Here is a 13,717-nt window from a genome sequence, read left to right as displayed (position 1 = left end):
AAAGTTCTGTAACGACCGACAGACATTGCCAGCTAAGAAACAGAGCACAGTTTGGACCTTCATGGGGCTTGAGCAGTTCTGGGGGAAAGAAAACAGAAAACAAGACCCTCACCAGGGTCCTTCTATAGCACATTTTATATCAATTTTGCTGCCAGCATGCAGGGAACACTTAGCTTTGCAACTGCAGTAATTTTCCTTTGATTGAGTTTTACAGTACACTTGGTGTGTTTTTAGAAAATAAATGAAAAGGGGGTTAAATTGAGTGTATGGTAGTCATATGATTTATCAACAGGCATGAGACTATTAAGTTGGATCTGGTATACATCTTCCAAAGCTGAAGGATCAATCTTACTGCAATCTTACTACGTTACTGGTCCTGAGACCTCTGGTGGAATATGAAGCTGTAGGAAAAGGTCCACGGCAAGTCCACAGTGCTGGGGGCAGTGAGGGGAGGCTGCTCCGATTGGGAAGGGAAGCTGGGAGACACCAGTGATGGCAGTGGGGCAGGGGTCTCATTGACAAGAGCACAGAGCAGCTCTGTTGGTGGCAACCAAGGCCAGTCAAGAGTCCAGATGGCCAGACAAGCCCACGGGGATGAGGCAGGTCCGAGGTCAAGCCTGTCACCCATCAGGGTCCAGATCTAGAGGCATGGCCATGGCTGCAGCGCAGCTGCAATGGAGCTTAAGCTGGGAACAAGGGTGAGAGCCTCAGCTTGAAACCAGCTCCTGGGCGAGGGAGCAGCAGGCCCTCACTGAGGTTTCTCCTAGCATTTTCTTTCAAGGCTACCAGCTCTACTGTCTCTAAGGTGGCCCTAAGTCCAGGCAGCCACACGTCCTGAAGGGGAGATGGACACAGGACCCACACACACCAGCCATGTATACTGTTTTCCCTCTGAAGTTTTTTCCATGCTTCTGTCCTGCCTTCATCTACCACAGTTCCTTATCAAATCTATTTCAATGCTCTTGTAATCCTCATTTTGCAGACAAGCATCTAAATATTTTTTTTTTTTCCTTCTACATTGTATTCCCAGACCCTTTTTCTCTTCCTTCTTTTTGTGTATCCTATTCGCCCACTAACTTCCCACGCTTCCCTCATGGTTTTGTAGTCAGTCTCCCCCACGCATACTCCCGGCCCCTGCCCCTCACAACTAGTAGGAGAGGTGCTGCTCCTTCCCACAGATATGTATGACAGCTCTTCCAGCCAACAGTAACCCTGGTCTTCATTAACTCATACTTAACATATTGTGAACTATGCTATGCTGGCAAATAAACACGCTGATACGAGGTGAAATGCCCTCTTGGGCAGTGAGTCTCTGCCTCTGCTCCCCAGATTCTAGACTTAGCTTTTTGCCCCTTGAACAGCCCTGATCTCAGGAGACTCTTCCTCTTAATCTATTTTTTTTCCTTTTCCTGGTCTGGCATTTGTCTTTTTGTCCATTTGACTCAGACAGCTTCTTCCTTCATGCTTCCAGGGTGTTAGCAGTAGGGTCACTACAAGGACAAGAGAGAGAAATTCCTTGTTGTTAGTTCCCAAACAAGAACCCGTTTGGGGAAAGCAGCTAAAAGCCTCCATGGAAAGTTTTCCCTGAGATTGTGTAGCCTAGACAAGAAGGGGGAGTAAGTATGTGAACTACCCATTCGCTGTAGAAGACCCGGTACACAGAGGCTGCTCGGTGTTCAGTGTTGGAAGTGACTTGGGTTTTCGTTGGACCCAAGGCTTTGTAGATTTTAGCTGTTAAGGGAGTCTCTCGGTGTGTGCAAACTGCGGTTTGGCAAGGGGTTACAGCTCAGCCAGATACGGACAGAGTATCCGCATGAACAACAAAAGGCATTTTCCTGCCATTACACCAGATTTGAAGTGTCTGCTCTAAGTGTTGGGACCGCTAGATCATTTTAAAGAAAATAATACCTTAGCATAGACCAAATATATTTTTAAAATATCTTTCCTGGAAATGACTGGGAATAAAATGTAAACAGCCTACAACAAGAGGCGTGGAAAACTGCATACCAAAGAGCTAGCTTGCCCAAGATACACGCAACTGGAAAACTGCCTTATAATGGGAAATTTTTAGGCAATTTTAGTAATAGCTGACGCAAACACGCCCACCTGCAACAAATAACAGTTCATACAGACAAATAACAGTTCAGACAGACCTATACACAATCTCAATCTCACGATCTGCCTACTCAAACTCCAATTAAGCTGGCATAAAGTAAGACTAATGAAGGAGCTGGCAACTGGGAGATGATACCGTCAGAAAAGGAAACATAGCATGATCAAAACAGAACACCAAAAGGGTAAATATGGAAGGACAGGAAACCTGAGGCAGCACAAAGCTGTGGGAGCAGAAGACTCTGCAGGATAAAACGAGTAAATGTACCCTCTGGTGTGAGTAGCAATGGGGGTGGAATAGGAGCAACTACTCTCAGTCTAAAACCTCTGGCTTTGGACCAGTTTCTGAAACCCAGGAATGTGTCGGGGAAGGTGTTACCTGGAACCTCAGAAATTCCCTCCCTGACATCAGTGTCTCGGCTCCTTCTCTTCAAATATTCATTGAATATTTCTGATAGATGGAGATGCCATTACAGAATGGAAAACAGCGCTATTTACTGGATGTTTTTCTTTTTTTTTTTATTTTACTGAAGTGAAAAAGCTTTAGTAGACCTCACTAGAAAAAATATTATATGTAACGATTTTATGACATGTTTTCATGAACAATTCCAGAAACTATTTTTGATAGCAGCACAACACAAATAGACGAAAAGTTTTGGTTTGCTTTGGGTCAAACACATAGCATGAAAAATTAAAAGTGCTTTTTCAAGCACTGGGTTTTTTTTTTGCAAAATATCGTCAGTGTTTTTTCTTTGTCACCAGGGATGGCAGGTCACTTTAGCAGGTCACCTTAGGAAAAAATCCCATTCCTTATGAAATGTCTAGAACTGTTTAATCTGCATAGGAAGAAACAAATTTTTCACCAAGTTCTCAGGGGAAACTCTATGAACAAGCCCAGTGAAAAAAAAAGCTGAGAAATGGAAAGTAATAGAAAAGAATGTGCAGCATTTTCACAGCCTTTCAAACTGTTTGCAGTTCAGTCATTTATTGAAAGAGTTCAATTCTGCTTATGTTCCGTATTTAATTTGCTTTATACAAACGTGATATAAAATTAGATTCTGTCATATGCTGAGAGTAAAAAAACAAAGCAGGTCGGTAGGTTTCTTTTTCTGCAGAAATATATCAGCACAAATACCAGAGACTGAGAAGGAACTCTTCCTCACCTGTTAGAAACAAACAAAAAATTAAGTGAGAAATCAAGTTCGGACCGTGGTTTGCTTTTTTTTGCTTGTTTTTCAGAAAAGATCAGGCATTCTCAAACTATTAGCAAAATATAGCTAGAGCTGGTTTAGGGTAATATAGCTATATATTGAGCTAGATTTATTTTTACATATATATACACGCACAGAGTGCACACTAAATTTTAGGTAATATAGTCTAATATTAGGAGTACTAGGGAAATGTGGCTCCTTAAATCTCATCTGGGAAACACGAGTGAAGTAACTTTCTAGGGCTGTGCCTAGATAAGTCTAAGTGGGACGCCGTCATTTGGTGACTCCCTGCGCAAGACTCTCCTGAGCCCTGAAAATATTTCTCTGTCCAATGCAAAACCTTTCTCAGCTAAGACACAGTATTTCTGAAGGCTCAAGAGGCTCCATAGCTTCTTTAATCACAGGCTAAGAGCACATAGCAAACCTCTGCATAAAGCTTTTTTTTGTGAAACAGAAGTTAAAAAGCTATGCATGGTAATTATTTTAAGACCGGGCCCTTAATTGCACTCAAAAAGTGCTGATAAACTCTTGGAAGACTTACTGGAGCCTCAAAAATTAAATCCACAAAGGAAAGCGCAAGAATGGGAAGTTGTGATCAAGGCAGGCAGAGCAATGCCTGATGATAGGTATGTATGTGAACCGGGCTTCAAAAAGCTGTCCTTTCCACATGCCACTTTTTTATCTTGGTCTCTTAAGAAAATGCAATTGCATTCACCATCCACCTCTTTGCTCCCAAATAACTTTTGGACCCCTTTTACGATTTCAGCCAAATTCAACATAAAGGACTCAAAAATACTGTGTTGTGAAAATCAGCAGTCAGATAAAAGACTGACACTCGGTGTCCCCACCAGAGGAAAGATGGTGTGACTTCACCAGTTACCTACGGCTTGACTTACCAGTCGGCTCATCCTCAGCGCATGCGCCCAGTGAGCCTGTCAGCATACACACCGCGGGGAACCATCTCCATTTTGCCAGCGCTCGTGGGAAGTGGGCACTCTTGGAGCCGGTGTAGAGGGGATGGGTAGAAAAAGGATGAGGAACGTTAATCCATAGGTAACCAGCTTTGTTAATCCTGCTGTTCCTAGAACAATATATACATGTCCCGGTTTGAGTGACACAGGACTGATTTATCTTCTAATGCTTGGGAAAACTGCACTTTTAGGAGACTCTAGTGTCTGAATTCGTGAAAATATTTACTTTATAGCCAGCTAGGCTATGTGGGATTCAAGGTCTCAGTGTTTTCGAGCTAGCCAGGTGCAGGGATGAGGAGGAGCGAGACCTGGGCACTTGACCCAAGGTGGACAACAGGATTATTTCATACCATGAATGTCACATTCAGTATAAATTATAAAGTTTGCTGAGGAGTTCTCTCTCTCCGTTGATAGCAGCAGCCCAGAGAACTCCTCGCCCCGGTGCCGGACCCCTGAGCCCTTCCCTTCCTCCTGGAGCCGTAGCACTCGCAGTGTCCAACATTTGCTGTCCCCTGTTGGGAGTGCACAGTTTCCTACGGATAGAATTGGATGAGTATAATCCTGAGTATATTTTATATTGGAATCAGGATCAATACAGGTTCTTTAGTATTATTGTTAATTATTTAGTCTTATCCTATTAAATCTATTTATATTTCACCCCTTGTCTTTCCTTGTTTTCCCCAATTCCCCTTCCCGGGTGTGGAAGAGTCATCAGGTGATGGAATGATTGTCTAAACAACAATAAATTGTTATGAGTTTCTCAAACCATAACAATACTATAAACCTTTGGGTGAAGTATGTTCATGACGATATGTAAACTACCATTGGGGTATTTTGTGGATAAGTAAGAAGGAGCTAGAAAAATGAAATTTTGGGATTAATAAAGTCTCATGTGCATCATGGTGCAAGACAACTGGGAACCAACAAGCTCTGGGTGAGCCAGCTGTACGGCTAGGAGATTGCCTGCTTTGGGGATGGGACCCACCACCAGCAGGTGATGGCTGCAGCTGGTTAAGCTGGTGTTAAGCTGCGCCAGATCCTCCGCACAAGAGCGAAGTCCCACCTGCCAGCGCCAGATTTGGGGGGGTGGGCAGCAGCCCAGGTGGAGTGGACCCACTGCAGCCGGGGCGGCCCGTCCTCGAGGTGTGAAGACCCAGGGGCGACCAGGGGAGCTGAATGGCCTGCAGGATCCGTGAAGCACGGAGATGGAGGCACGGAGATGCCTTCAAACGACGGCGGAGGAGGCCGGTTGGATGTGGCGAGCAGGGCCCCCCCAGCCTGGCTCCGGGCAGAAGAGGCCCTCGACTTGTGCGAGCGGGCAGCCGAGGGGCTGTGAGGTGGGGCGGCGGTCGGAGGGGACGGGACGAGGCCTGCGGCAAGACAAAGCCCGGGCAGCTGAGCCCGGCGCCCGGAGGAGGGCGGGCGGCACCGGCGGGGCGGGGCGGCGCTGACGGGGCGCGTCGGGCGGCACCCCTGGGGGCGGGGAGGGGGGGCACCGCCCCGCCCCGCCCGGCGGCTCGCGCTGCCCTCGAGCGCCCCCGCGCGCAGCCGCTGGGCGCCCGCCCGCCCGCGGGGAGGGCGGCGGGCAGGTGCGCGGCGGCTGCGGCGTGAGGCGGCGTTGGGGCCGTGTCCGCCCGCCGCCGCCGCCACCGCCACCCCTCCTCGCTGGCTGCCGCCGCCTCCCCGGCGTGAGCACCGGTTCCCTCCTGCCGCCGCCGCCTCCTCCTCCGTTCCGTTCCAGCCCCCGGGGGTGCCCGTCGGTGGGCGCGTGCCCCCCGCCCCGCCCCTGCGCTCGCCTTCCCACCGCGGCCGCCGCAGCCCCGCTTAGCCCGGCCACCATGGCGCGCGGGAGGTAAGCGAGCTCCCTTCACCCTCTCCTTCGCGGCGGGGCCGCCGCCGGCTCTCGCCCTCCCGCCGGCGCCGCACCTGTCGGGGGCGCGGGCGGGTGCCGCCGGCCGGCGGCTGGAGGGGGGGATGGGGCGGCAGGCGGGTGGGGTTTTTTTTTCCTCCGGTGCCGGAGGAAAAAGTTGCGCCGGGCGGAGGCGAAGCGGCCCCGCATTGTGTTGCGTTCGGGCGCGGGTGTTTCCCGGCGGGCGGCGACGGGTCTACTTCCGGGTTCGCACCTTTTTTTCCTTCGCCGCCGCTCCGCGCCCCCGCCCGCTGCCCTCGAACGGACCCGCAGCCGCCGCCGCCGCTCCCCCTCTGGGATGGGGGAGAAAGGGGGTGGCGGGGCCGCTCCGCACGTCCAACACGAACGACGGCAGCACTCGCGGTAGAGGAAGGGTGAAAGGACGCAACCTCCCACCCCGCCCCCGCCTCCCCCACCACTGAGCGGGGCGCGGGGGGCGCAGCGCCCCGCCGCCAGCGCCGCCGCGGCGGCCGGGGCCGAGGTAACGGCCGGGCAGCGGCGGCGGGGACGCTGCGGCAGCCCGACGCCAGGGGGCGGCCCGCGCCCCGCCACCGCCGGATGGCGGTGACCGCCCGGCGAGCCGCTGCGACCGGGGAGGAGGCGGGGGGGGGGGTAGGCGGGCGGGGCGGAAAGGAAGGCCGGGGAGGAGAGTGGACGGACAACGGCATGGGACCCGCCGGGCGCCACTCCCCGCCGTGAGGCGGCTGGGGAGCGGAGGATGGGGCCGCCCCGAAGGGTGCGGGGTTTGTCCGGCCTGTGGTAACTACCGCCGGGGCGGGCGGGGGCGAGGGGCCGGGGCGGGCTCCGCTGCCGCCGCCGGCGGGTGTCACGCGCAGCGCCGTGTGCGCGGTGCGGGGGGTTTAAACGTGGAGCGGCGGCGGGGGCCGCCATTTTGAATGTCTCCCTGCCGCGCCGCAGGCGGCGCGGGGTCGCAGCCGGCCGCTGCCCGCCCTCTGCGCCGGCCGCCCTCCGCGGGGAGACGGACCGGGGCGGTGCGGGGCGGGCTTCCCAGGCAACGTGTAGCCTCACGGCCGGCTCTGAGGCGGAGTCGCCGGTGCCGACGGGACAACAATAAAGTGCAGAAGTGCCTCCGAAGCGCCTCGTTTTCTCCTTGTGTGGTTTCCCGCCCCGGGGGAAGGGAGAGGCGGCCGGGTCGGTGGTCGCCGTGCGGGGTGGTGGGACGGCATCTGGCCTCGCTGCGGGGCCGCATCGCGCCTACACCACGCCTGGTGGCATCTCTGTGGGCGCTGGTGGCCCAACGCCGGCAGCTGCATTCGGCTGCTGCGATTATTAGGCTGTAGGAAATCGTACAGCGAATCAGCTAAACACTAGTAAATTAATTTAAAAATAAGCAAACAGCAGCAATGCGCGCCAATATTTTGCCCAAGCTGTTATGAAATATGAAATTGGCATATCTAAATAAATCTGAAAACTCTAGGTTAATTTTCAGTCTCTTTTTGCTTCAACACGAGGGAATTATCCATTTTAAGCTGATAAACATATTACCTAAAGAGATTTGATTCATTTACTTGTTTCTCTCTTATCGGTTGTTAGCTTGTTAGTGGTTGTGAGTAAATTATATATGGTGTTCTTACAGTGGTAGGACGAAATAGTAGTACACTCTGCCAATTTATTTACAGACTTCATGCTTTTTTCCTTACATAACTGATCTTGCTGGTCTTTTTAAATAGGCCATACATAGAGCTGGGGTTTTTTCCCCTTCTGATAGCCTGTTCTGGAATTTCACATCTTGCGTGGAAACGCTGTTAATAGTTGCAAATACAAAGTAATGTCCCGTGGTGAAAAAGTCAGCAGATACCAAGAAAATAATTATACTTAAATTTGGTTATAGTTCATTTAAATATAGTTGTGTGTAGTTTTAGCGGTATCTGGATATAATATTGTACTAAAATGCAATAGTGCATATTTACTCTTAGATTGATACCTGTGTGCTTTGCTTTAAAAAACTACAAGCCATTTTATTTTTAAAACACTAAGAAAACCTTAAAACTTCAGAGAAGACAACACTGACAAGCTTGTTTGGAAAACTATTTATGATATGCAACTAAGCCATACTTCTTTAAAGAATGATGATGGGTTTTTTTCCCTTGATATAGAATAGTAAGGATCAATATTGAATTAAATTATGACCTTAATTATTAATACATCAGGAAGCCAAGTTCCCTTTGCTGTAGTGAAACGAATCATGTATGTAACAGCAGAAGTAGTGATTGTGGCTGATGTTTGCCCCATGTAGTGGTTACAAAAATGCAGCTGTAGTAAAAAGCTCGGCTTGTGTGCGTATGACAAAAATAGCTGTCTTCTCCTCTGTTTTTGAAATACATTCCATAAAAGACAGGTGCTGCCATCTCAGTTTTATCAGCACTTTTTGTTTGTTTGTTTAAATCAGAGAATGTAGTAGCTGGCATGTATTAAAAATTTCAGAAGCGGAAAAATGGTGATAAATAAATGAAGAAGGAAACCCCAAACCCTCTCCCTCCTAGGCCTGAGCAGCTGCTGTCTGAGCCATTGCCAGGGTGCAGTGGTAGGTGACAAGGAGTGTGTCGGATTGCATCTTCAATCACAGAAATCAAATTTTAAAGCCCGAGCGGTTAAAATACGAGTTCCTCCTCTTTTTCTTAACTGCGTGGTGGTGTTTTGTTTGAGTGGCGGCTAAACCCCGCGACACGCCGGGCGGGAGGTAGTTTCCAAAGGAACCGTTTCCCCCCCGGGGTGAGGAGCCTGATCGTCCCGCGTCCCCAGGCAGCCCGGGGGCTGGTCGTGCGGCGCCCGGAGCTCCCGGTTACCGAGCGCGGCGGCCCCGCCTCCGCCCGCCGCGCCGCTGTCCGCGGTGCTGAACGCCGCCCGCCAGCCATGTTGGTGGCGGCCGGAGCCCGCCGCCCCGGGGAGGGCCCGGTGTCACTGTCAGGGCTGCGGGGTCCCCTCCCCACTTCTGTCCGCCTGCGCTTGGTTTTTTGCATCGTTCGCAAGGGGTCACGGTAGGGAAATGCTGTCACCAAAAGCCTTTACGCAATACACTGTATCCCTTTGGTGCTGAATGCTAGGAGTAAAATCCATGACAGAAATGCTGTAGCACGTTCTTCTTTAGAAAATGCAATAAAGATTTTTTTTGTAGACAACTTGCGAAGCATAGTGTTACCTATATGAAATGGAAGTGCCGCTGAAACCAGCAACTAGACAGGAACTTGCTATTTGCTATTTTTAACCACAGGTTCAGTTTATGAAAGGACATCCTGAAAGCTAATATCAAACCAGCGTGTTACCAGTGAGAACGAAATAACCACCGATAGTATAGGGAAGGTTCAAGAAAAAACAAGTATCCATTAGCAGCAATACAAACACAGGCATGAGCTTTTTTTCTTTCTTCCTCTCTTTAGGAAAAGACAGTTAAATTTTGAAAGGCGTGCAATCTAGAAGATTTTTTTTTTCTAAATTCACTTTAATATGCTTCAGCATCTCTAGTACAGTAAAAAAATAAAAAAGCTTTTTCACTACAGAGACGAGTGTTCATTTTCTGTAATTGCACACTGGGTATTTCAAATGCAGTTGCATAATAAAAAGCAAATATGCTACTCTGGTTTGATATGTAGAGGCTAAAAAAAGACAAAACCAACCTGATGTGTTTCATATGGGAGGATAACAATTTTAAAAATATACAGACTTTTTAACATTCTGCTTCTAAAAATAGAATGAATTGATATGCAGTGTCTTCAAATTAAAGGTCAAAAGTGACAAACCAGGACAAAGGTCATGCAGCTCATTTTCAAGCAATCAGTTTCCAGTTTTTTCATGGTTGAACAAAAGCTTAATTATACAGAAAAGCGAGGACTGTAATATTTAACTAGTCAATTTTAACAGAGAAACAGAGATAGTTTTACACAATTGCCTCTTCTTGAATGTGTCTGTAATATGGAATTGTTTGTGCTACTGTTACTGATACAAGAATATGTCTGTCTACATTTAAACATTTAAATACATTTCTTAATTTAACATTTAATAGTCTACCGTCTATATTTAGTATTTGTACTTGAGAACTAAGAGAAGACTGTGTAGCCGTTTTCTGCTTTTTCAGTGATCTTAGCAAAAAAAGAGGTCTATCCTGATGATACACACTATGATTTCAATAAAGTTAAATTGCAGGTCCATGCATTTTGTCATTCATGCACATATTTATTATTTCTAGCAAAGCACTTCCCAAAAATCCTGCTTCCAGTCTGCAGCATTCTCTGTGTCACTGTGCAGTAATTACACAGACCTAAAACCTGACTGTTTAACTAATATGTGTATGTGATTATCTTTTTATTATATGCAGTGTAGTATTCTTTCATTAATTAAGTAAGATTCAGGGTTCTTAACAATTTGAAAAGATGGTTTCAATGTTTATATTAATAATATCACATTTGCAGTAAACCATGTTTCCATAAATATTCTACAGGTAACATCTGATATATATTTAGACCACGTGCAGTATTGCAACACCAAAGGATAATGCCCACAAATTATACTGTTAAAATTTGTACATTCACTAGTATTTTTATATCACATAGTAGGTTTTTGCTTTTCTTTTAGACATTGTGTCTCCTGTACCTACTTCAAATCATGGTGTGTGCACTGATCTTAAAGATTTTCATCTTTGATTTTTAGTTATATATTACTCATGTTTGTGTGGTTTTTTTCTGGTTTGAATGAACTGTCTATCTAGTTTATAAAAAAATGACCATTGCATTACTTTATTTATTCAGTTGTTTTAAACAGTGACTCGGTTAGAAGGTATGGTATACAGGACTGCTGTCCACTCCAGTTAAAATGAGAAAAATGTTGTACATCCCGGACTATCCATACTTCTAGGAAAGTGAATATTGCTGTTTAAAATACAGACACTCATCTGTTGTTTTACTTTTATAACCTTTGGTTTGATTGTTTTAATCCGCAATATCCATAGCAGTATTTGGTGAGCATGTTATGAAATACAAATTATAAAAATTTTTCTATCTTTATTAATGCTCTCAAGTAATAATTCAGTGATTAAAAAAAAACAACCCAAAAGCAAGAAAGAAGATTCTGTGTTTTGTAGGCATATGGCATGTACAAATAAACCAAAAACTCTGTGCAAAGGAAAGGATATGTGAAAGATGTGTAAAGTCCATGAAAATAAGTATTAATGTAAAACATGTCAGAAAGGAGTTATGAAAAAAACATACTAAAGTTGTTATAAAACCAAACAAAAATCTATAGAATATATTTTTAAGAATAAAACTTGTTGTAGTGTCATCCCTTCTGAGGGGCTGATGTTAAAGTCTTAATTGGTTAGAGTACTTTTATAACCTAAATGAAAGTGGTAAGTTACACCATTTGTTTCTAGAAAGATTTCATCTTGGTTTAATAATGGTTTTGCATTGAGGAAAAAGTATGTACGATTCTGGATTAAAGATGTAACATCTCCACATTGAATGTGAACAATTCACATTTAATTTAGTGTAATCAGCAAGAATGGAAAAAAAACCCCGCATTTTTCTTTAAACTAAAAATAAAAACTCAAATATTTAATGCACCTTGTTGCTGTAATGGCTTTTTTCTTAATTTGGTGTTTAATGTGTATCTTCAGAGCTTCATTTGGCATTGTTTTGTTTGCAAATATGTTTTGTTTTGTTTGCAAATTGTTTTGTTTTCAAGTGGGGAGATAAAATCTTACAATATATGTAGTTTCTCATAGAAATAAATAACTACAAAATAAATTAGTGTTCAAGCTCTGAAAAATATGTTGATCTATCAAAATATGATCATTTGAGGATTGTGGCTTTTAAAGGTTTTTTCCCTACAAAGTACTGATACTAATTAACTTTAAAAATACAAAGAAAAATCCCTCTGAAAACAACTGCAATAAGATCACAAAGCAGTTTTCTCGTTGTTTCATTTGCTGTGTAGCAGATCAATGTGTGGCAATTTCAATGTGCCCATGCTAACAGTAAACTGGGAACAAAATACTCTAAATAGGAAGGAAGTAGAAAAAAACAGTAGTAGTAGAAGGCGATGTGTTTTATTTTTTAATTGTGTATTTAAAAAAATTAATCTTTGAATCTTACAAAACCTGGCTTGAAACTTACTTATTTTACATTGCTTTTTATTAAATAATCATAATTGATTAATGTATGTACATTCAAGTGCAGACTATATGAAATTGCAGATTATACTAAATCAAATACAGTAAATATGGTAATTGTGTGTACCTAATTTCAATCCTTCAAAAAAATAATCTTATTCAGCGTGTTCCTTTAGTATATATTATTAAAGTTTTAATCTAAATAGTTTTTAATGCTAAAATAATCATCAATATTAATATAATAATACTAGTTCATTTTGAAGAGAAACTTTGATACTATTTAAATAGCTGGCTGGCTATTTCACTGGCTGCTATTCTGATACGGTGGGTTTTATTACTGCTTTTTATCGCCCAAAAGAATCAGATTAGTAACAACGGGGGAAGCACGTTTTACTTTTCTCTGTTTCTATTCTCACTGTAGTCAAATGACATGCTTACAAGTAATTAGGAGGTGCATAACTGGATATTTGATCTTCAAAAATGTGTGCTTCATTCTCATTTCTTAAAAACTAAAGTACGCTTACCCTCTTTTTATATCTCAGAAAAGCGTATCTGGAGTATTGCCAAGCTATTTTAATTACTTCAAAATATAATTACCTTCCTTCACATCAATGACAAACTTGTGTGAAACTAGTAAAGAAAGACTACATTTTAATTTGCTAGTTGTTCAATTAATTTTCTTGAATCAGCATTTTTTAAATATCTCAGCATCTCACATGTGGTTGCATGTGTGGTTGCAGTCTTTACTTGCTAGAAAAATACTGTAGTGGTCTAAGAAGAAAAGTATGGAAGAAAAGCAAAGAAAATTATGGCTAGATTAAGAATAAGTGAGGGCTTTCAGGTTCCGCCCCCCCACCGGCCCCCCCCCCCATAATTACACAAGGACGTTGACACCTGAGGGTACATTTTCAGGAAATTTTAGGGTTTTTGTTTATTTCTATTACTATCTATTTCAAACTATTTCACTGAATGAAACAAAAAGAAAAAGAGAGTTAAAACAATGAAAACATCTCTTGAGGAAATCTGTTATTTAGAATTGTACATTAAGAAATGAGTCTAAGACAATACTCATTTGTGATGTTTGGGATCAAAATACTGTGTGCGTATTCTTCTAACCAGCAATTAAGAACTGTAAACAAGAATAAAGTGTTAGTTAATTTTTACTGACTGGTTCAAAAGATACTCGACAAAGTTTGTTGACTACAAAATACATTTTGTAAGTTAATATATCTGAACAGTGTGTGTATGTATATAGATGTTTTAAAAGGTTCTGTATAGGGAGTTTTTAAATTTTGTGTATACTTTGCAGCATTCATCCATTTAAGTCTTCACTCCTGATGAGTTAACTAAAAGAGCTCGTTTAACATTGGAATGTTTTCTTCTGTTCCTTTGC

The sequence above is a fragment of the Rissa tridactyla genome, chromosome 3 (assembly GCF_028500815.1).
Source record: "Rissa tridactyla isolate bRisTri1 chromosome 3, bRisTri1.patW.cur.20221130, whole genome shotgun sequence".
Classification (NCBI taxonomy): domain Eukaryota; kingdom Metazoa; phylum Chordata; class Aves; order Charadriiformes; family Laridae; genus Rissa; species Rissa tridactyla.
Note: the sequence above shows the minus strand (reverse complement) of the source record.